General features: G+C 41.2%; 1 protein-coding gene across 1 annotated transcript in view; it reads left to right on the plus strand.

The window, feature by feature from the left end:
* Positions 1-19,747, plus strand: part of CLK1 (CDC like kinase 1) — a 280,468-nt gene extending 260,721 nt beyond the window's left edge. Inside the window, exon 14 of the transcript XR_010068900.1 lies at positions 19,735-19,747. The gene's annotated coding sequence lies outside the window, so the exon portion shown is untranslated. The remainder of the gene's footprint in view (positions 1-19,734) is intronic.
* Positions 19,748-22,059: the final 2,312 nt, after the last annotated feature.

Consider the following 22,059-nt stretch of genomic DNA (forward strand, 5'->3'; position numbering starts at 1 on the left):
AATCTAACAACTATCAAAAAAAAGTCTCTGCCTTACTTTGATATATCCCAGTGCTTCATGTGCTCTTGAAAAAGATTTGATTAATTATCATGTTAAGAGAGAAGAAGGGAGAGGGAGAAGGGGGTGAACAGTATAAAAGCCTTATAACCTCATTCCCTGAGTAAAAGCTGATGTCATCAAAGCACAAATGAACAATTCCAGTTATATAGTTATAATCAGATAGTGAGGTGGCTGATTGGGAATATTTTAACGTTGCTGGAAAGAGAATAATGGTGCTCTAAATGTGCACAGAAGTGTGTGTGCACAACACACAAACACACACACACTCAACACATTCACATGATTAATGTGCCAGGAAAAAAAATGAATTCCACTGGAAGATTATACAAAAAATTGAGAGAAACAGATTAAGAAAGCTTTTAAATTGCCACGAAGCAGAGAGGTAGCACATCTGTTTCACCATTATCCTGGACATGACACTCTCAGAGGAACCCAAGCCATAAGATTCGATATCTAAGATTTCATCTCAATGAAATGCCTTCCAGCTATTAATGTAGGTCACTCACATTTGGCATCCAATGATTTCCAGCTGTTTGCTGTTGAATATGAAAAAAGAAGGAATGTATTTCAGTTACAAAGGACAAAGAATGCATTTTGAATTAATGTCATAAGGCTAGTTTCTATAACCAACAATAACAAATATGAATTAAAAGCCTTCCTCAAATTCAGACCCTCCAAATGTGTTTGTAACAATTCCCAACCTGCCCAGCTAGGATGGAAATTCACTGTTGTGTGTGAGATGATACGAGCTGTAATCAAATGTATCTGAAATGCACAAGGTTTGGAAAGGTTGAATTAAACTCATATTGCTTTTAATGTGTGAGAATATGTACCTACTGTGATTTTAAATATATGGAACATTCTGCAGAATTATAGTACAGAGCTTAAGAATTTTACTTTAAGCAGTATGTTTTTAGTTCTCATGTTTGTGGATATTCATGCACAATTATACATATACCTGTAATGCATTTCTATGATAGATAAGGGTGCCTGAGTACAAAATGTATTCTCATCAATTTATATCAGGTGTCAATGGCAGAGCCATGTTGAGTCCTGTATCTGGTAGGAAATTTTATCACACCCTGAAGTCCATTGATGTCTGTTTAACTACTGTCTCTAGGTGAATGAGATTTAGAGGGAACAATAACTTCTGCATATCTTTGACCTTTCCTCTGTGGGAGATGATGCAAAAGTAGCAACAGTGGTGTGGAAAGAGGGACAGGCTTACTCGGGAATGGGGACACTGAGTGTATTTTTCTCAGACTTATCCACCTGAGACCCTGGAGCCAGAACTGGACAGTGACATCTGCTCGTAGAATTGGCCCAAGATGCTTTGCTTCCTGGGACCTTATGACGTAATTGTATTCTGCACTGGGAATATAAAGTCAGTCTAGGATAGAAAGATGCCCTTTCCTCGCCTTTTCCAAGGGCAAGACAGCACACTTACCTCTCAGTTTCATGAGCAAAACCCAATTAGCTTGATAGCTGAATCTTACTTCAACACTCTTGATAGGACAATATGCTCCCCCTCAGTGGGGAACAACTGTCTAATTTGGGTATTGAAGACAAACTAGTAGCCCACACAGCTTTTTCCTCTGTATTTTGCATCTACACAAGCTGCCTTTTGAACAAATATTGCATTGTCACATTAGCAGAACAACAATGCATGTGCATGTATCTCCCCGAGTGGGGGAGATGGGCAGTAATAAAAATATGATAAATAAAAAAATAAAAAAATGTATAAGGCCTACTTACCCATTGAGAGGATTCTCCTAATAATGTTTTTATTTTTATTTGTTTTTTATATTGTGTATTTTATGTATTTTATTTGTTTTATTGTAAGCCACCTAGAGTCATGTAAAAGTGAGATGGGCAGTTATATAAATCAAATAAATAAATAAATAAATAAAATGCTTTCCATCAGGGATTGTAGAGGATGGCTAGGCAAGAAATCCAGCCAGCCTGCTCAGGGCACCAATTGTAATGGTATGTGGGAATGACCTTGGGAGACAGGAGGAAGAGCCGCAGACTAGACAACCATCATGCAAAAGGTATCTCAGTCCACAGAAACAGAAGGAGCATGGAAAGCATCTCAAAAAGGTCCCTCCTTAGTTCTCTGGAAAGTAAAGGCAGGGGAGAGGGGAAGTGCTTTCAGACTTGCAGGATTCTGGTACTGTATTCTAGATAGAGGTACTATTCATTGTTGTGCTTCTTGCTTGAAGTACCTTGGAAGGCTAACACCAATGCACCATCAAGGTGATAGACCAGGAGGAAGGGAATATTTGAGGACAGCTGTCATGAGCACTGATGGTGAGCAGGAAGGGGCCCCTATCCAGGGGGGAAAATGCATGCATAGTAGCGAGGAATTCAGCAGTCATTCAAAGAGACACAGAACAGACCCGCCTTGACTTTTGGGGTTTATCTGTATGGGTTTTCTCACACTTCTTCAGTTTGTTAGGATTTTCTATCTAATGTAGTAGTAATAAACCACTAGAGACTTATTCCTGATCTCAGCGTGTTCCTGCCTGTTAGGACATCAATCCTAACAAACTCCTACTCCCATTGAAAGAGGGAGAAAAAAAAAAGAGACATTTGGGAAAATGTCTTCGGAAAACCAGGAAATTCGGCAAGCCATTCAACAACTGGCAGCAGCCTTGTAACAACACCAGCAACAAGTAGATCTCCAGATCAACACATTACAAGCAGCTATGCTACAGCAGTTACAACAACCAGCTCCAATTATCCCACAACCGGTGCCAGCAGCAGCAGCAGCAGCAGCAGCAGCAGCAGCAGCAGCAGCAGCAGCAGCAGCAGCAGCAGCAGCTCCACAGTAGTCTTGAGATCCCAGGACAGTTTACCAGAGAAGTTTGGAGGAGAAGCAGGACAGTTGAGAACCTTTCTCACACAGTGCACAATGTTTTTCAACAGCAGACCGGCAGAGTTTCCCACAGACCAAACCAGAGTCACCTTCATTTTAAGTCTGCTAAAGGGCCCAGCAGCCAAATGGGCTATTCCCATGGTGGAGAACAACGACCCAATTCTCAACGACTACCAGAATTTTCTGGCAGGGTTCCCAGCACACTTTGACGACCCGATCAGAGAGGTCACTGCCAGCCGGGAAATTCGGAAGCTCAAGCAAGGCAACAAGAGGGTGGGAATTTACATTGCTGATTTCAAGCTGTTAGCAGGAGATCTGGACTGGAATGAGAGTGCCTTGAAAGACCAATTCAAACAGGGACTGGATGAGGAAATTAAAAATGAATTAGTGCGCCAGGGAACCCCAGCTACCCTAGAAGGTTTATATCAGTTGTCTGTGGTCATAGACGCCAGGCTAGAAGAGCTCAGACAGATGCAGCTGGGGAGAAACAGGGGCCTCAGAGCGCTTCCAGGATTTCCAGCTCTCTCTGCAGCATCTCTCTACTCAGGACCAGAGGAGCCGATGCAGATCGGGGCGAGCAGGAGGCTTACGTCCGAGGCTGAGAGACAGAGAAGGAGAGAGAGAGCCCTCTGTTTCTACTGCGGAGTCCAGGGGCACATGGTGAGAGCTTGCCCAGCGGAAGCCAAGCAAATTCCATAAGAGCCCCAGGGCAAGCAGCAGAAACAAGAGCCACCTCCACCTCGACTTCCAACCAGGGAAACTCCATCAGTCTCCCTCCAAAGAGATCAGCAGGGAGACCATCAATCAATTAAGAAGGGCTCATTCTGAGGATTCCAGGCAATCCTTTTACTACTTACCAGTCATAATGCACATTAACCCAGAGCACCAGGTCAAGCTAGAGGCCCTCATGGATTCCAGAGCTTCCACAATTTTATTGATGTACAGACTGTACAAGACCTCAACATCCCGACCATAGAATTGCCACGTCCCATAGAAGTTGAGACCATTGACGGCCAGCCCCTCAAGGCAGGACCAATTCGAAGTTTCACAGAATCTTTGCAACTAACAATGGGAGACCACACTGAGTGGATCCAACTTTATGTTACTGCATCACTTAATGTGCCTATAGTCCTGGGCACACCTTGGCTGAAGATCCACAACCCATTGTTGGACTGGACTATGGGAGCAGTCTCCTTCCCAGCTAAGGAATGCCAGCACCAAAGATTCAAGCCGCTCTTCTCTCTCCAGCAACCAATGCAGTCACCGAAGCAGGGGGGGGGGGGTTCCAGTTGCCAGCCAAGTATGCAGATTTTGCAGACATTTTCAGCGAACAAGAGGCCACAGCACTACCCCCCCCATAGAGACTGTGATTGCACCATTGAGTTGATACCAGGAGCCAGGATTCCAGCAAGGAAACAATATCCCATGTCCTCCAAGGAACTAGCCACCCTAAAAGATTACTTGGATTCTAATCTCCAAAAGGGTTTCATCCGACCATCTACTTCCCCAGCGTCTGCTCCTACCTTATTGTACCAAAGAAGCCTGACCCGTTGGCACCGGCAACCCAGGAGGCACCCATGAGAGTGGTGCATGATTTCAGCTCCCTCAATAAAGTCACGGTCAAGGAAAATTACCCACTCCCCCTAATACCTGATCTGCTGGATCGCTTACAGAAAGCATGCATTTTTACTAGGTTGGACCTCAGGAATGCGTACAATCTGATCCAGATGAAAGAGGGGCATGAATATCTGACTGCCTTCGATACCAGGTTTGGTAAATTTGAGTACCTTGTTTTGCCCTTTGGCTTGTCTAATGCAGGAGCCATATTTTTCCGATTTATGAATCAAATTTTCTCTGATTTACTAGATAAGTATCTGGTCATTTATCTAGATGACATATTAATATTCTCTGAGGATGCTACAACTCATGTAATCCATGTATGTAATCTCTTAGAAAGACTGAGAGAGAACAAGCTGTTCGCCAAGCTAGAGAAGCGTGCCTTCGATTTAACCGAATTACATTTCCTGGGCTATAGAATATCAACAGAAGGCATATCCATGGATCCTTCTAAGGTCCAGGCAATTCTTTCTTGGCAACCCCCCTGCAATGTGAAAGAGGTACAAAAATTCCTAGGATTCGCCAATTTATAGAAAATTTATACATAAATTTAGTGACAGGGCAAAGCCTCTCACACAGCTTTTAAAGAAAGGATCCAAATTCCTTTGGGGGGAGAGGGAGCAAGCAGTCTTCCATGAATTTAAGCAACTCTTTGCATCCCAGCTGCTTTTAAAGCATCCTGATATCACGAAGCAATTCATAATACATTCAGATGCTTCAGATTTTGCTATTGCTGCTGTTTTATTGCAATATACTGACAAAGCAGGGAAGACATTGCTTCCTTGTGCCTTTTTCTCTTGCACGCTCTCACCGGCAGAGAGAAACTATGATGTTTTTAACAAGGAGTTGCTGGCAATTAAAGCAGCATTTCAAGAGTGGAGGCACTGGCTAGAAGGTGCAACCTTTCCTGTGAAAGTTTGCACTGATCACAAGAATTTACAGCTTCTACAAAACACCAGATCCCTCACCCCACGCCAAATCATATGGAGCCAGTTTTTCTCCCATTTCAATTTTGTTATTTCTTATGTTCCTGGGGCGCAGAACTCTTTGGCAGATGCCTTGTCTCGATCCATTCAGGCAACCCCCGCTACTCACCAGGAGGTACAGTCTACTATATTACAACCTCACAACTTCGATCAGTCTATGAGGGGAAACCAGACAGAGATTTTAGCAGCAGGCAGACAAGCAGAGGAACTATTTGACTATTTGCAAAGGTCAAAGCTCAGCAGCAACAGGACCCGTATGCCAGGGCCAGGATGGATGACCTCCAGAGGGGTCTGCAAGTCACTGCATACCCATTTAATGTGGAAGCAGGAATCCTCTGGCATAGTGGGCAATTATACATTCCCCCCTCATTGAGGGAAGAAGTACTGAGACTTTGCCATGACCATCAAATGGCAGGGCATGGAGGTGTTTTCAAAACTCTCCATAAGGCTCTGAGAGACTACTGGTGGCCTAAGATGACTGCAGACATAAAGAGTTACGTTGCTTCTTGTCATACCTGTAGATGAGCCAAGCCTCTCCCAGAGAAGCCCGCAGGGCTCTTGCAACCCCTACCCACCCCCAGTTGGCCTTGGGATACAGTTTCCATGGATTTCATCACTGATTTACCCCCAGTCCAGGGGCTGACTTCCATACTAGTGGTGGTGGACCTTTTCACTAAAATGGCACATTTTATTCCTTGCAAGGGCCTCCCATCTGCTCAAGCCACAGCGCAGTTGTTTATGGACCATGTTTTTAGGTATAGAGGCATGATAAATCAGTTGGTGAGTGACAGAGGCCCACAGTTCACTTCCAGGTTCTGGAGAGCCCTTTTCCAGTCATTAGGGGTCCAGATCCACCTATCATCATTGCATCATCTGGCTAGTAACAGGCAAGCTGAGAAAATTAACCAATGGTTACAGCAGTATCTCAGGTGTTATACCACTTATCAGCAAGACAATTGGCCAGCCCTGCTCCCCATGGCAGAATTTACTTATAACAACTCTGTGCAGTCATCTACCAAGATGTCTCCTTTCCAAGCACTCTACAGGGTTAACCCTCAGGTGTTGCCCACCACCTCCCAGCAGGGAACTGTTCCAGCAGTGGCTGATTTTCTTAAAGAGCAACAAGCCGCACAGGAGTTGTTAAAGGAGCAGCTGAACAGGGCAGAGAGTGCTTACAAGAGAGCTGCAGACTCTCACAGACAAGAGGGGCCAGCGATTGCGGTAGGAGACAAAGTGTGGCTCTCTACCAAGTTTTTGACCTCTACCAGGCCCTCCAAGAAGTTGGACTCTAAGTTTGTGGGCCCTTTCACTGTGGTACAGCAGATAAATCCAGTGGCTTATCGTTTAAAGCTGCCAGCATCCATGAAAGTCCATCCAGTCTTCCACAGAGCCTTGCTAGCCAAAGACCCTCCCCCAAGTACCTTACAATCACAAATGCCCCCCCCCACCTCCAGTAATTGTGGATGGGGAGGAGGAATACGAAGTTGAGGAAATTCTGGACTCTAGGAGGAGGGGAAGGGCATCCAATATTTAATACACTCGAAAGGGTACCCTGAGGAAGAGCACACGTGGGAAAATGCCAGAGATGTGCATGCACCAGCACTGGTTCAACGATTCCATCAGCTTTTCCCTCACAAACCCAAGCCTCGCACTCTACCAGAGATTCCTCACTTGACTGAGCAAGCAGAGGAATCCCAAGCAGAGGAGTTTGTAAGTTGGCAACCTCCACCCCTGCCAGAGGCTCTGAGGCCAGAGAGAGAGGAGGAGGGGAAACCGCAGCCCTCCACCTCCGGCTTGCATTTCCCAAGGGGGAGGGGGGAAGAATGTTCTAATTATCTAGCTATTTTCCAGCAGCAGCCACCTGGGCCAGAAGCATTATCAGACCTGGAGAGCAGCACTGATTCGTCCTTGGAGGAGTTTTCCTTTGAAGAATTTCCATCATTGCCCAGTTCCCATGGGAGCTTGGAGGGGGAGATGGACTCTCATGAGGCTTTGGAGGGAGGAAGGAACTCTCGAGAGGAGGGGGATGAAATGGAATGTAAATCTGGAGGGGAGGGTGATGTCATGAGCACTGATGGTGAGCAGGAGGGGGCCCCTATCCAGGGGGGGAAACGCATGCGTAGTACTGAGGAGTTAAGCAGCCATTCAAAGAGACACAGATCAGACCCGCCTTAAGTTTTGGGGTTTATCTGTCTGAGTTTTCTCATGCTTCTTCAGTTTGTTAGGATTTTCTATCTAATGTAGTAGTAATAAAACACTAGAGACTTATTCCTCGTCTCAGTGTGGTTCCTGCCTGTTAGGACACAGCTATGAGCACTTGGTGAGATGGATAATCGCCACCTTCCCCTCCTGTTACCACCTAACATAGTAGGAGGATATAGTATGGAGGATCAGTCTAAAAAATGGTTATTTCAAGTGGCATATATGGAATATGGAAAGCATGTGGTGGGTGCTTTTGCAAAATGGCTGTCTTGAGGAACATAAGCAATTATAAAACTCTAATTAATTAGAATGTTGCCTGTCATCCCTCTCCTTCCATAGAACAATTCCTTCCTATCCCTGCCCCTTTTCTGGGAAGTCAGGTAGAGTTCCAAACAACCACAGGATTGTGGAGTCCATGGTGCTCTCTCAAGTTGGTTGTTTGCCTGCAGACGTTTCATTACCTGACTAGGTAACATCATCAGTGCAAGTTAGTGTGGGGTTTGCTCCCTGTTTATATACAGCGGCTTGCCCTGCCAGTGTTGGTGGTGGGGTGGCTTTCTCCTTGGTAGTTCCTTGATTGGGATATTATTTTCTGCGTGATTGTTTGTCTGGTGTTAATCCCTGCTTATCTGTGTGTAGGCTGCTGGAGGGGATCTGTTCTGGTCTTTTTGTTTCCTTCTTAGCTTTTTTATTGTCTCTTTTGAATGATGTATAAATGTGGTTTATCTCTGTGTGTTTATTGATGGCTTCTTTGTCTGAGTGCCAAACTTCCAGGAATTCCCTAGCATTTTTGGATTTAGCTCGGTGGCGCTGCGGGTTAAACCGCTGAGCTGTCGATCGGAAGGTCGGCGGTTCGAAACCGCGCGGCGGGATGAGCTCCCGTTGCTCGTCCCAGCTCCTGCACACCAAGCAGTTCGAAAACATGCAAATGTGAGTAGATTAATTGGTACCGCTTCGGCGGGAAGGTAACGGCGTTCCGTGAGTCATGCTGGCCACATGACCTGGAAGTGTCTATGACAACGCCGGCTCCAAGGCTTTGAAACGGAGATGAGCACCGCCCCCTAGAGTCGGACACGACTGGACTTTACGTCAAGGGAAACCTTTAGGATGCTCACAGTTTCCCAGTTAAAACTATGGTTGAGTCTGTCCATGTGTTGTGAGATTAAGGAGTTTTCATTGTGTCTTCTGACTGCTAGTTGATGTTCATGGATGCGCTCTGCTAGTCTTCTGCCTGTCTGTCCTACATAGTGGCTATTACAGTCCTTAGATTGATTGTTGTAGATGACTCCTGTTTTTCCTTCTTGGGCTACTGGGTCTTTTGGGTTACTTAGGATGTTTTGGAGGGCTTTAGTTGGTTTGTGTGCTACGGTGGTGCTGTGTGGTTGTAATAGTCTGTTGGTTATTCTGAGACGTTTCCAACGTATGGGAGTATTATCTTTCTCATAGCTTGTGGTGGTTGTGTAGTGGGTTGAGTAGTTAGGCTTTTTTTGATATTTTTTGAAGGAAACAAAAAGACAAGAGCACATCTTCTCCAGCAGCCTACACCCAGATAAGCAGGGATTAACACCAGACAAACAATCAAGCAGAAACCATATTCTAGCCAAGGAATTACCAAGGAGACAAGCAATCAATCAGAAAACAATACCCTAATCAAAGAACTACCAAGGAGAAAACCACACCCCCACCAACACTGGCAGGGCAAGCTACTGCATATAAACAGGCAACAAACCCCCATCACCAGCACTGATGACATTACCTAGTTGGGTAATGAAATGTCTGCAATCAAACAACCAAGCTCAGAGAGCACCATGGACTCCACAGTTCAACCCTGAGCTACATATATTCTCTTCTATTGGTAAGCACAGAATTGCAGCCACCCATCATTTTTATTATATGAAAATCTTATGAAGCCCACTTTGGGATCAAGGAATTACTGGAAATAAAGTTTCTCCTGAAAATCCGCACATTGCTCTGCAATGTAAAAAATCAAGTGGGCAGGAAACCTGGGTCAAGGGAAGTATTTGCAGATACAGGATATAATAATTTTAGATAGTGAGATTTACTGAAGTTAAACACTTTTAGAGGATGTAAATTACTTTGTTGTGTACATTTGTTATTGAATAAAAAGCTAAATTTCAGTTAGAAGTTAGTGAAAATAAATATTTATTTATAATTTTTCCCAAGTTCACAGATCCCCTGAAGTCTATCCATAAACCATAAACTCCTCTGGTATAGATTTTTATATTATCTGTATATTATTAAACTATTGTTTTCAAATATCCAGTGAATGAACATAAATTAATTATGCTGGTTTCCACAAGGCTTTTACCATTAATCATGGTTATCAGTTCATGATTTCAGGGCCCCTTTCTGTTCATTTTTTCTGTTTTAAAATTTAAAAACTGAATTACGTGATAATGCAAAAAAATTATGACACTTCTGGTAGTGTGAAACTTGATTAACTTGCACTGAGTCTGAAACATCAAGACTAAAAATTGCAAAGTATAATAGAAAATGCAGATAAGCTATCAGCTGACATAATGAAACTGAATGAACAATTTACCATTCAAATCAAAGAATTTCTTAATTGTAATCTCGCAGAGCTGGGAGACAGGAAGCATAAAAATAAATATGTGATTATTGATTTACATTTCTAGCGACTAGCATAATTTTAACAGTCATCAGCTGTCTAAGTAGGAATTGGTATGAATGAGATCCACAAGATACAGGAAGGCTCCTGTTCTGTCTAGAATTAGGCAAATAGTTTGAACCTTTAAGTGTGGCTGAGGCTGAAGGATCTGTACTTTACAGAAAAAAGATAAGAAGCAAGGTCTATTAAGTGTAATGAGCCCTGCAAAAACAGGAAAACCTGTTTATTTTGTCCAGCGTTCTGTTCCCACAGGGCTAAGCAGATGCCTGTTAGCCAGTGTTTTTCAAACTTGGCAACTTTAAGGTGCGTGGACTTCAGCCCTCAGAATTCTATAGCCAGTGCTGGCTGGGGAATTCTGGGAGTTAAAGTCCATGCATCTTGAAGTTGCCAAGTTTGAAAAACACTGCTCAAAGCCCTCAGGGAAACGTGACAGTAGTTGTGCCCACCTGATATTCAGAAGCAGAGTAGAGGTAGTGGAAAACCTTTCATAGCCTACTTCCAAATAAATGTATTTAGGAGTAGAAGTGGGCAGCATGGATTTTTATGCACTATTCAAGCCATATGGGGAAAATGGACAACTTCCCTTTCACTTACAAGAGTATGAAACAAGAATGAATTAGAGCAAAATAGCAACACACACACGCACACACGCACACACAGCTAGCATAGATATGTAAAAGGTTCATACAGTAGTGACTTTCAGTATAAACTTTCGGTTAACAAAAATGAAACTTGCATTTCTATTATAAAAAACCATGTATCCTCTTAGTGTATCGGAGAATGGGAACTAGTTCCATTTTACAGAATCTTGGAATTCTATAACAACAAAGCTAGAGGAGCTTGAGTCTGTATTGGTGAAGAAAGTGGAGCAGTAGTAGGAGGTTGCTCATACATCAGGCCACTGAAGGAATGATTCAGTGCATATTCCTCTTTCCAGGTCTGTTTCTATTTCTTGTCATCCTTATTCCAAGACTGAACATGATTTTTGTTCAATATACTCACTAGTTGACACACAGGCTACTTAGAGATACCTGCAAAAGAAGAGATTATGATTTTATGCTCAACATGTCCTTTTTGGCCTAAGGGGGCATATTGTACTTTGTGCTGCAAAGGAGATATGTTGAGTGATAGGTCTCATCGTGGAAGCATAAGACTTCCATGGAAACTTTTTAAAAGGAAGCCGGGAAAAATCACATTGCCAAAGACTGGCAATTTTGCTACCAAATTTCAGCACAGCAATTTTCAGGTGCTTTGAAATTGCAAAATAGGGATTGGGACAGAATGTTGCTTTCTCTGGTCTATATCAACTTTACTTAATTGAATGCCTTCTAGATAAGTTGGACTACAACTTCCATCACCACCCATTGGAGTACCAACTACAGATACTGGGAAATGTAGCCCAACAGTTTTGGAAGGGACCAAATTGAGGAATGCTGGTTTACACAATAAGCTTCAATAGCAGCTGGAAGGGAGTGAAAGACATTCCTGCTTATAGCAATTATAGGAATATGAAACATTTTCTCTACTATTTAAACATTTTGAACATCAGAGTACAAACACCACAAGGTCATTCACTGTATGCACTGTTTTATTCCCCTTCCCCCCATGCAATTAAGTTTTCATGGAACACATGAACACTTCTAGATGTGGCAGGTCTTCCTGCAGAAATGAGTTCTGTGACCCTGAATTGAAAGTGGTGTTTACATACCAGGTTTATAGAATTGACTTGAGTGAGTCTTCCTGACATGGAGCTGACCCCTAAAGCTGACAGCAGTCCATTTAGTCCGCTTGCAATATGTTTGGAATAGCCATTGATTTTTACTCTAGCATTTAATATCTGACAGTCTGTTATCTTAGGTAAACCTGCTAAAAGCAATCCAAAGTGCAGATGAGACGAAGGAGATAAGGTTAAGTCATTTTACATTCTATGGAACTGTTCTGCTGATTTGCTCTAAATAACATACCCAGTTTCTCTGTGTATTTAAAATGGAGAAAAATCTGTTTTTAGACTGGTGATCCTTCCTTCCTTCCTTCCTTCCTTCCTTCCTTCCTTCCTTCCTTCCTTCCTTCCTTCCTTCCTTCCTTCCTTCCTTCCTTCCTTCCTTCCTTCCCTCCCTCCCTCCCTCCCTCCCTCCCTCCTTCCTTCCTTCCTTCCTTCCTTCCTTCCTTCCAGTACATTTATCTTAAATGATACTATGACCTGTGCCAAAGTGAAGGACAGAGAATCATCTCCAAATGAAGACTAGAACTATACTGTACTTTATTGAGATAGGCTATAATAACAGAATCCTGATAGCCTGGTTGTGCTTTACTTTCCATCCTTCTTATACTTTAATGAATCAGGGAGGAACCTGCCTGAGCCGCTTCTAAATACTATTGTGCTTCCTGGGACTTAAAGAATGTTTTAGCCTTTTTTCCCTAAGTAGCGGTACTTGCAACTTTGTCAAGGTTATCTCCCTTACTCTCTACAAAATGAGAGTTATTGATAGGTAAGGATTCAAATCCAAGTCTTCTTTTCTAATCCAAAGTAGGGCAACCATATCTAGGCTGCATATTTTCATATTAATGAAATAAATTTAATAATAATAATAATTTCAGATGCCCACTAGATGGCAGCAAAGAGATAAGCAATAGCTAAAACATTGCTGCCCTCTAATGGTTTTCTGGAATATTGCAGCCCACTTATAATAGCCCCAATCCAAGGTAATTCTGCTCTTTGTACACTTGTAGTTTTCTGTAAGCCATCACAATTATCAACAATTTTGATTTAGGATCATATGAAATGAGCTTGTTCTTAAGCCTGATTCTAGGACTTTGTTGCTATAAAGCTGTATGTTGAAGAATAAATACATCATTCCCCCGGAGATTAGATTGGCCCCTACCTTGATAGTTTTCCAAAAGGCCCTGAAGAGACATGGTTCTGTCAGCAGCCTGGGGACCCCAGCTTGAGATGAAGCCGATCAAGTAGCTGACCTGATTGTGTTTGTAACTGCCGCTGGGTGTGTGTGTGTAGGTTTTTTATATTGTGGATTTTAATTTTGTAGCCTACCTGTGTGTGAGTTGGGTGGCCATATAAATGTATTTAATAAATAAATAAATACATACATACATATTAAATCATTAGCTAGGCTGAAAGCAAGAAATCAAATCTGCAGAATATTCTTTATAGAATCGTGAAGAATTGATACTGAGCACATTATTGTTCATATATGCAGAGATGCAGAAACTTGCCTCTTAAGGTTTCTGCAACCTACTCTTATTTTGCTTAATAGAAAGTAATCCTGTGAGAAAACAGGACTTTTTTTTTCCTTGGTGAATCTCAGGATAAAGTGGGATTGAAACCTATGATTCTCTGGTTCTAATGTAATACATGCATTACTAGATCATAGCAGAAAGATACCTGGTTTTATTCTTAGGGCCCTGGCAGTTTCTCAGGTAAGTATAGTATGTATAGGGTGAAACAGAACTCTCTTGCTGTATCATATCAATGGCCAATGTAGCCTATGTAGCATTTAGTCGCCAAGAGATTTGGTTGATGTCCCTATAAAGTTCACTAGAATAGCATGATGAAGGCTCCCATTTTGTTCCTGGTCTACAGATATATACCATCCCTGAGTATGGAGACTAAAATTGTTGTAGCTGATAATCATGGACCAGGATCCCTGTCTTTGGGGGGAACTTAGATGCATATAGAATGTTAAGAGCATGTCATGTAAATTGTCACAAAATATCTCTACCGGAAAACCTGCGAATTCACAAAATATCTTACCTTTGTAAGCCTAAAAAGGTAAAGGTCTCCCTTGACATTAAGTCCAGTCGTGTCTGACTCTAGGGGGCGGTGCTCATCTCTGTTTCAAAGCCGAAGAGCCGGCGTTTGTCCGTAGAGATTCCTTGGTCATGTGGCCGGCATGACTAAATGGAACGCTGTTACTTGCCCGCCAAAGCAGTACCTATTAATCTACTCATATTTGCATGTTTTCGAACTGCTAGGTTGGCAGGAGCTGGGACTAGCAACGGAAGCTCACCTCGTCACACGGATTCGAACCGCTGACCTTCCAATCGGCAAGCTCAGCAGCTCAGCGGTTTAACCCGCAGCGCCACCATGTCCCTTTTTGTAAGCCTAACCTGTTATAAAACACCTATTTAACAGATGGCAGATTGGTGTAGATGTCCCCTGCCATCTCCTCTGGCACCCAAATTATTCCCTGCCTGACCTCAATTCTCCTTTAATTTTTTTCTGAGTAGATGGGTACATTTTCCAAATTAACCTCTGGGCTGCTGCCATCCACCATATCTATTATGCTTAGGTATTCCTTGCAAAAACAAACAAACAACAAATAAAGATGCCAGAGTCCTTTGCTTTGCAGCATGCCTGTTTTTTAAAAATATTTTATAAGTCCATTGGGGCAAGTTATCTAGTAGATATTTGTATAGATCTCTGCAGGCACAAATTTGGGGATCCCAACCAGAGATAGGTTCAATTTCCTAGGCTATATCTAATCCCATAACAGCACATGAAATGATAATATAAGATTGGTGACATGCCTCCATTAAACACATTACTTATTTTGCTGCTGTTGTTCTAGCGATGTAAGTCTTCTAATGTTTACAGAACCATAGAATCCATCATGGATCTAGTGATAGAGACACAGTCACAAGAGAGGGAGGGAGGGATATTAGCCATCACTAGGAATCCTTGTAGAATTTATTTCCTTATGAATTGATCATCAGATTTTGTACTACTCAGAATGTTGTAGTGCTTTAAAATATTCATGTTTGTTTGAGTGTGTATGCACTTTTTTAGAAGTATTGCTTTTAGATCTATTGGGATTTTTGTGCAGATTTTATAAAATCAAAAATTAATGTAGAAATGAAAAGACAACATATACTTGGGAATAAATATATCTAAAATCAATTGACACAAATATAGAATGATCCATTAATCCCCAGCTTTATATAATATTGCAAGAAAAATAACCAAATGAATAAGCATGTAGCACTTGTGAAATAAAACTGATGTTCTTTAAATAAGCTAGTTTTAACATGCCACAACATTATTTTTATTTTGCCTCAATAGGTTAACATGGCTATCACTCTGAAAGTTAAGCTTTATACTGTCTTAATATGCTGAAAATTAGCATAAAACTTTCCCGAGGATCCTAATTGGAAACAAATTGCTTTCAGGTTTAGGGTGATTCCCATACATGGGAAACATACTTGCACTGAAACTTATCTTGATATTTTTCTTTTGTTTAACCATGATTTAAATGGTTAGGTTCTTTCCAGGTCAGGATCTTTCCAGGAAAAACAAATCCTTCTAAGTTTTCCATTGCAGTGCAGTGGTTTCCAGAATTTTTTCTTTTGTGGAATCAATCCAGCAAGGCCCAGGAAAGAAAATGATAAACTGGCAGGTGGAAGCAGAGTAGACGATAAGAGGAGCTCATCCAGCATAGTGAATAAACAGAACAACCTACAGAAATACGTTTTCAATCTGTGAAGATATTGCATACGAACATATACATGTTTGTTTTAAAATACTCTTTTGAAAGCAATATGGATGTCTATTAGGTTATTTCTACCCACTACATCAATATTGGAAGATACTGGATAATCTTACCTAAACACTGAACAATGACAAGTACCTCCAGTATTTATAATGGGCACCCAGTTCTTCTTGATAATATAGATGGATGAATGTGTGATGAACACGAACATGAATAGAGAAATATCTGGAGCAAGTGATGATTTATGAACGTGAATAGAGAAATATGTAGATATCCAATATATCTACTCCGAACAAGAAAAGAAGATGGAACCTTCACATTAACACACCCCTACAAATAGTTGCTTAGGCAATACATTTATTTCCCAGAACTATTTCTTCCTGATGAACATGAAAGCAAGTAATGCTTACTAGTGCATTATCTTCAGTACAAGGGGAATGAAACATTTCAGACACAATGGTTGGAGATTCCCAGGTGATATTCATATAAAAAACAAGAATGTCTGGATGCATATTCCTAATCAAGATCAACAGCAAAAGCAAGGGGAAAATATGTCTCACATATTACATTACTGTAAGAACTTATCTAACACTGCACTGAAGGATGGAACCAAGTGGAATTAGTAAAAGAATATGTTAAAAAAAAAAGTTTGAGCTAGTAGGAATCTATGTCTGAACTGCAAGTCTGCTTTTACAACTGGAAATGATCTTAATTCTAGAAATGCATTCTATTCAAAGTAAATGTTGAAGGCATTCTGGCTTGGGCAAAGGGATACAGCCTTGGTTTGTTTTCCTAGTAAATATTTCCAGTATGGACTTCCTGGGATTAAACTGAATTTAATATGTCCTAAAGGATAACCACCAGTATAGGTGGCCTATACTGCATCAATTAAAACTTTTTAAAGCCAAAGTGCTAAGCATTTTGTTGGATGGCACACAATGTTATGCTTACAAGGACATCCGTGCCTTAGAAGTTGTACAATCAAAATTTCTGAGATCCTTATTCCAAATATCTCTTTCTGTCACTAATGTGCTTTTCCGGCTAGAACTCCACTTTATCTCAGTTGAGGCTTGATTACGATTCTGCCAGTTGAAGTATCGGTTTAAACAAATTTGGGGAAATGAATCACTAGCCCAACTAATCCTGACAGACTGATACTAGTCTTTCTGGAAGAAATGAATAATGAATGACCTGGCTTATTGTGAACTTATCCCCAGTCGGTATCCGTGTTAGCTTTGGGCGAAGCCTGGGTGAAGCTCAAGTGAGAATTTTAGGTCTTGATTTACAAAGAGGCAGAACCAACACTCCTCAGCGCTGCTGTAATTAGTTCACATTCTCACCTTCTATAATTCCCCAATAGGCATATCAGAAGTTTTTGGACCTGATCATTTTCCTAGGTGTATTTTATGCAGGCATGAATATATATTTTGCTTTTTTAACTGGAAGCAGTGTAATGTATTCTTTAACTTATGCATATTTGATCTATGATTATTTTAAATTTAATTTAAAATTTGTTTTATTTTAATAAACTAAACTAAATTGAACTAGGTGGCCTAGAGTATATAAAGTATGCCCCCCAAGTTCCTCCAAAAGTTTCTGCGATATTATAAAGCTTAAGTACGTCAAAATGGAAAAATTATAAGTAATCATATTAAGCGTATTCAATTAAACATGGATTTATAATCAATGAGACTTTGGATTCGATTCTTCTGAATCCCAGCTCACTTCTGTGTAGCAGAAAATGAAAAGGTGGAGCAAGCTGCCAAATAACATCTCTGACACTCTTTATTGATCCACTGGAATTCTAATGATCCATTGGAATTTATACTTAATTTAAAAACTATACTTAAACAGCCCTGTTTTACGACCTAATGGACTAAAACCCATAGTTTGTCTTAACTGTGGGCAAGTATAAATTCCAATGGATCATTTACAAAAATCACAAAAGTCATGTTCAAATTCATGCTGTGAACTCCAAATTCCTGTTTAAACCATTTATCTGGTACAGGAATTCTACTATTACTGTAATGTAGAGGATTCAAGGACATGGTTTCTTTGATGTTAGAGTTCATATACAGTTCTAGTACAATACTTTTAATTTTTATTAAATCACTTCAAAGAACATGATGATGACAGTATTCTAAATACTGATCTGTTTTCTCTGATTCTATTAGCCTAAGATCTGAATATATTCCAAATTAGGACAAAAAGAATACATTCTCTATCCAGTGAGTTCCATATCCCAATGTCTCTCTTATTTATCTCTGCTTTTCCCACTTTATCCAGCACTTGATGTACAGAAAAGACAAAGGCAGCAAGATACCAGTAAAAGAGTGTCAGAGACATTATTTGGCAACTTGTTCCACTTTTCCATTTTCTGCTACACAGCAGTGAGCTGGGATTCAGAAGAGTCTCACTGATTATAAATCCATGTTTAATTGAATTAACTGAATATGCTTAATATGATTACTTATGAATTTTCCATTTTTAAAAATTTAGGGCTTTGCTTTGCCCTAAAGTTCTCTGCTGAAGCAATAGCTCTAGTTAGTCAAAGCCTTCCTGAGCTGGAAAAATGAATACTGTATTTAATCTCTCTCTCCTCACTCCTACTATTTATGTACTTCCTTCAATACAATTGCAGCAATGTAACTTTTATCTCGTTCCTGCTTCCAGCTTGGATGAGCATTTAGATATTTCCACAGAAATGTGGCATTTGGAATTCACCCAAGAGATTGCAACAGACTGGTTCTCTATTGTCTGTATGTTTTGCAGGCCTGACATAAGGCAATGGACGAATATATTGGAATGGAATGGATACAGTGATTTTCTATGCCAAACTGAATGCTGCAGCTTCTTCCTGGCCAAGTTGACATCATTTCTACATGGCAACAGGCAAAGATCTGCTCTGCATCAGGCAAACATCCTCACTGAACTTTGTCAGTTGTGTTTCACTTCAAATTTCAATGGCAAATGAGCTCCATATGGACAAATCAAATGCAAATGAACTACACAGTGAATGGGGGAGGCAAGCATTAGTTCCATTCTTAAAGCTCTGAAAGAACAAGGCACTTCAGGTAAAAATTTATAGCCAAGAATTTAAAAAATAAAGCCATGCATGGATCATTAAAGGGTCAGTCCTGAAATTCTCCAAATGCGCCATCACAAAGAGAAAATGGATCATGAAACACTGTTGTTGAGTTAAGGCTACTAATGGGATTATGACTGCTGCTCAGCCCCTCTTATCTGATAAGAACAGCATGGGAATAGAGTGAATCTCTATTAGTGTGATTATATTGTGAACAGGACACTTTTATCACAAGGCTAAAAGGTAGGCAGAGCTGAGAGCAACATCCTCTTGTTCTGGCTACAAAATAGATGGCATAATTGAAAGGACTCTTATTGAAGGCAGAGACCCCTTCTAGTCCACAGCCAGATTAGCTTTGGGCCAATTTCAATACAGAATTGGAAATGGGAAAGAGATCAAGAAAGTGTCCCCTACCTATAAAACAAAGAGGCTCAGGTTTGACTCTTCCTCCAGATGGCCATGGAGGTTAACCCTCTGTCAGGCTAGATATCAAAGAGGTGATAAGGAGACCAGCAGTGCCGTTCTAGTCTCTCACACCTGTACGCCTGCTAAAAACCTGGTGTAATGACTGCCACTCAATTTACCATTAAATTCGATTCATACATGCTAAGTAGTAAGCTCTTTAATGATATTGAAATGCGCAGTACAGAGAAAAAGTTGTGAATAGAAGTTCCCGCGCTTTCCCCAAGTTAAACAGTCCAATGGATTCCACCCCCTCTCCCTTCTCCGGTATGCAGCCCGCCTTTTTGTGCCAGTCTGTTCAGTTCTGTGCAGATGTCTCTGCCGGTTGATCTTAGGTGCCAAGATAGTCCAAACAAGATGTTTTCACACTCCTAGCTTGTTCCCCCTCCCATTTCTACTGACTTGCAAGTCTCAACCCGGGTTGACTCATTCATGCATGCGAGTTGGATCAGACGTTTTGTGAACGTTTGATCTGGGACCATGAGACCTGGGTCCTGTGTTTATCTCAGCTCTACTAGCTACTGCAAGTGAAAACCCTGATGGCTGTTAAACTTCTCCAGCTGGAAAAGACAATCTGAACAAAGTCTTCACAGGCATCATTGTCTCTTGAAGTATGTTGGGAGAGAAGCATTGATCTGACTGGTTATACAGCAAATGCTTCAATAAATGCTTCCTGCTTTTAAATCATAATGGAGCCACTCAAATGTTTGTTTCCATATAACAAGGTACCTGCATGTTCCTGGCGTCCACTTCCGGGTCTCAGTCCAAAGATCTAGCCTGTGAGGACTCTCCTTCCTTGTTCATATTCCCAGTTGAGGAACTCCAAGCACACCCTGTGTTAGAAGAATCAGAAGCTATTTCTTCCTCAGTAACAGTTCAGGCCAGAGCCCCTGGAATCAGTTCTGGCCCAGACCCTCTGCCCCTTTCTGATGAGGGATGGACAGGCTGCTTTTTCAAATGCAAGTTGACGAGGCAAGGTTGACTACCACTTTGGTGAAGAGAGGCAGGCAGAGCAGAGCAGAGCAGGAGGGAGGAAAGAGACACAGACAGACAGACACTTGAATCCCTCCGTCTGTCCCTCCCCCTCCCACCTCTCATGCTCCTGGTGGTGTGGCTGGATCTGACCAGAACATGTTTGGTTTAGAAGGGAAGGAACAGGAGTTACTGTGATTTCAGGAGCCCGAACCTTAGGAGATATTTTATCTTTCTAGGACTGGCTGTTTCCCTACATGTAGGAGTCTGATGACACCAGTTGGCTTGATAACCCAGCTAAGGATGAGACTGAGGCGTGGTGGGGGGCATGTGCCCTGTTGCTCCCTGAAAAATTTACATGCCTGACCATTCCACTGTATCAAATTAACTATAATGTTTACATTCTGTTTCTATATATGGAGAAAAATCTGTTCTGTGTATTAAGAGGGTATGTATTAAAAAAAATCTTCCAACTGCATGGGAGGAAATAACTGAATGCTTGCAATCAATCAAGTGGAAAAAACAACATTTGCAATCTCTCTTAGTTTAAGCATTCCAATACCCTTGAGGTTAGCCTTATATAACTTGGTTTCTTTAAGACAGAGGGGAAAGGAAGAGCAGGATGGGGTGGGGGAAGGAGGTTGTCCTCAATTCAGCTCCATTTCAAAAATAACTGATTGCTGCAAAGAATATTTGTGGGTGTGTCTGCTTCAGCTGTGCTCTCTGTTCTCAGCCAGGCAGAAGATCAGGAAAAATCAATTTAGAGCGTTTTTAGGGTTGGGTTCTAAGGGTTTGGGTTTTTTTGCACAGGAGACGGTGAAAAATATGACAATAGAATTTCCTTTTCAGACTTTAGTCATATCACCCATTCATAACAGCTATTCCCTTTTTATTCTATTTGAATTGTTTTGGTAAATTACCTCTGAAGATAATTCCACCCACATCTGGCTTTCACGATTATTTCTCAGAATATGTTGAACCAAAAAAAAGGAAAAAGAAAGAAAGAAAGCAGATTGGAGAGGGGGCAGGAAACATTATTATACTTCTTTTAGAAGTACCCATTTCCCCCCACAGATTTTAGGATAGAAAAGTGTGCTTGAACAATTCAGATATACTTGCCACAGTTTAAACAGCTTCATGAGATAAAATATCCCATTTTGGAGATAATCCTCATGTTCCACTCTCCTGGAAGGACAGAAGCTCCATTAAAGCATCGAGAATGATTTCCTATGTAAGTGCTTACTGCAAATCACATTTATTTATCAGAAAGCTCTTAAGACTAAATGCCATCAAAATACAGTAGTTCTTCCTATTGCTCTTTCAGGGAGAAGGGATGACCAGTTTAGGACTGGGCAGGCTCTAAAACAGCTTCCTCTGACTTAAAGCTATCCAGATAGGTTGGATTACTATTCCCATCACCCAGTCAGCATGAGATTATGGGAGTTCTTACAGCTGAGGTGATGGTAGCCCATATTTTAGATTATATTACTATTCTGTTTGATTAAGAGTAAGACAGGTGGTGGAATATGCTGAGACAATGAAGTGATTTCCCTCTCTGGTTTTTCAGTACTAAGTATTTCTGATATCAAATTCATATCCATTACTCTTTTATATAGGGATTGGCCTGTTTGTCACCTTAAGAA

This window comes from Candoia aspera, chromosome 1 (assembly GCF_035149785.1).
Source record: "Candoia aspera isolate rCanAsp1 chromosome 1, rCanAsp1.hap2, whole genome shotgun sequence".
Lineage (NCBI taxonomy): Eukaryota > Metazoa > Chordata > Lepidosauria > Squamata > Boidae > Candoia > Candoia aspera.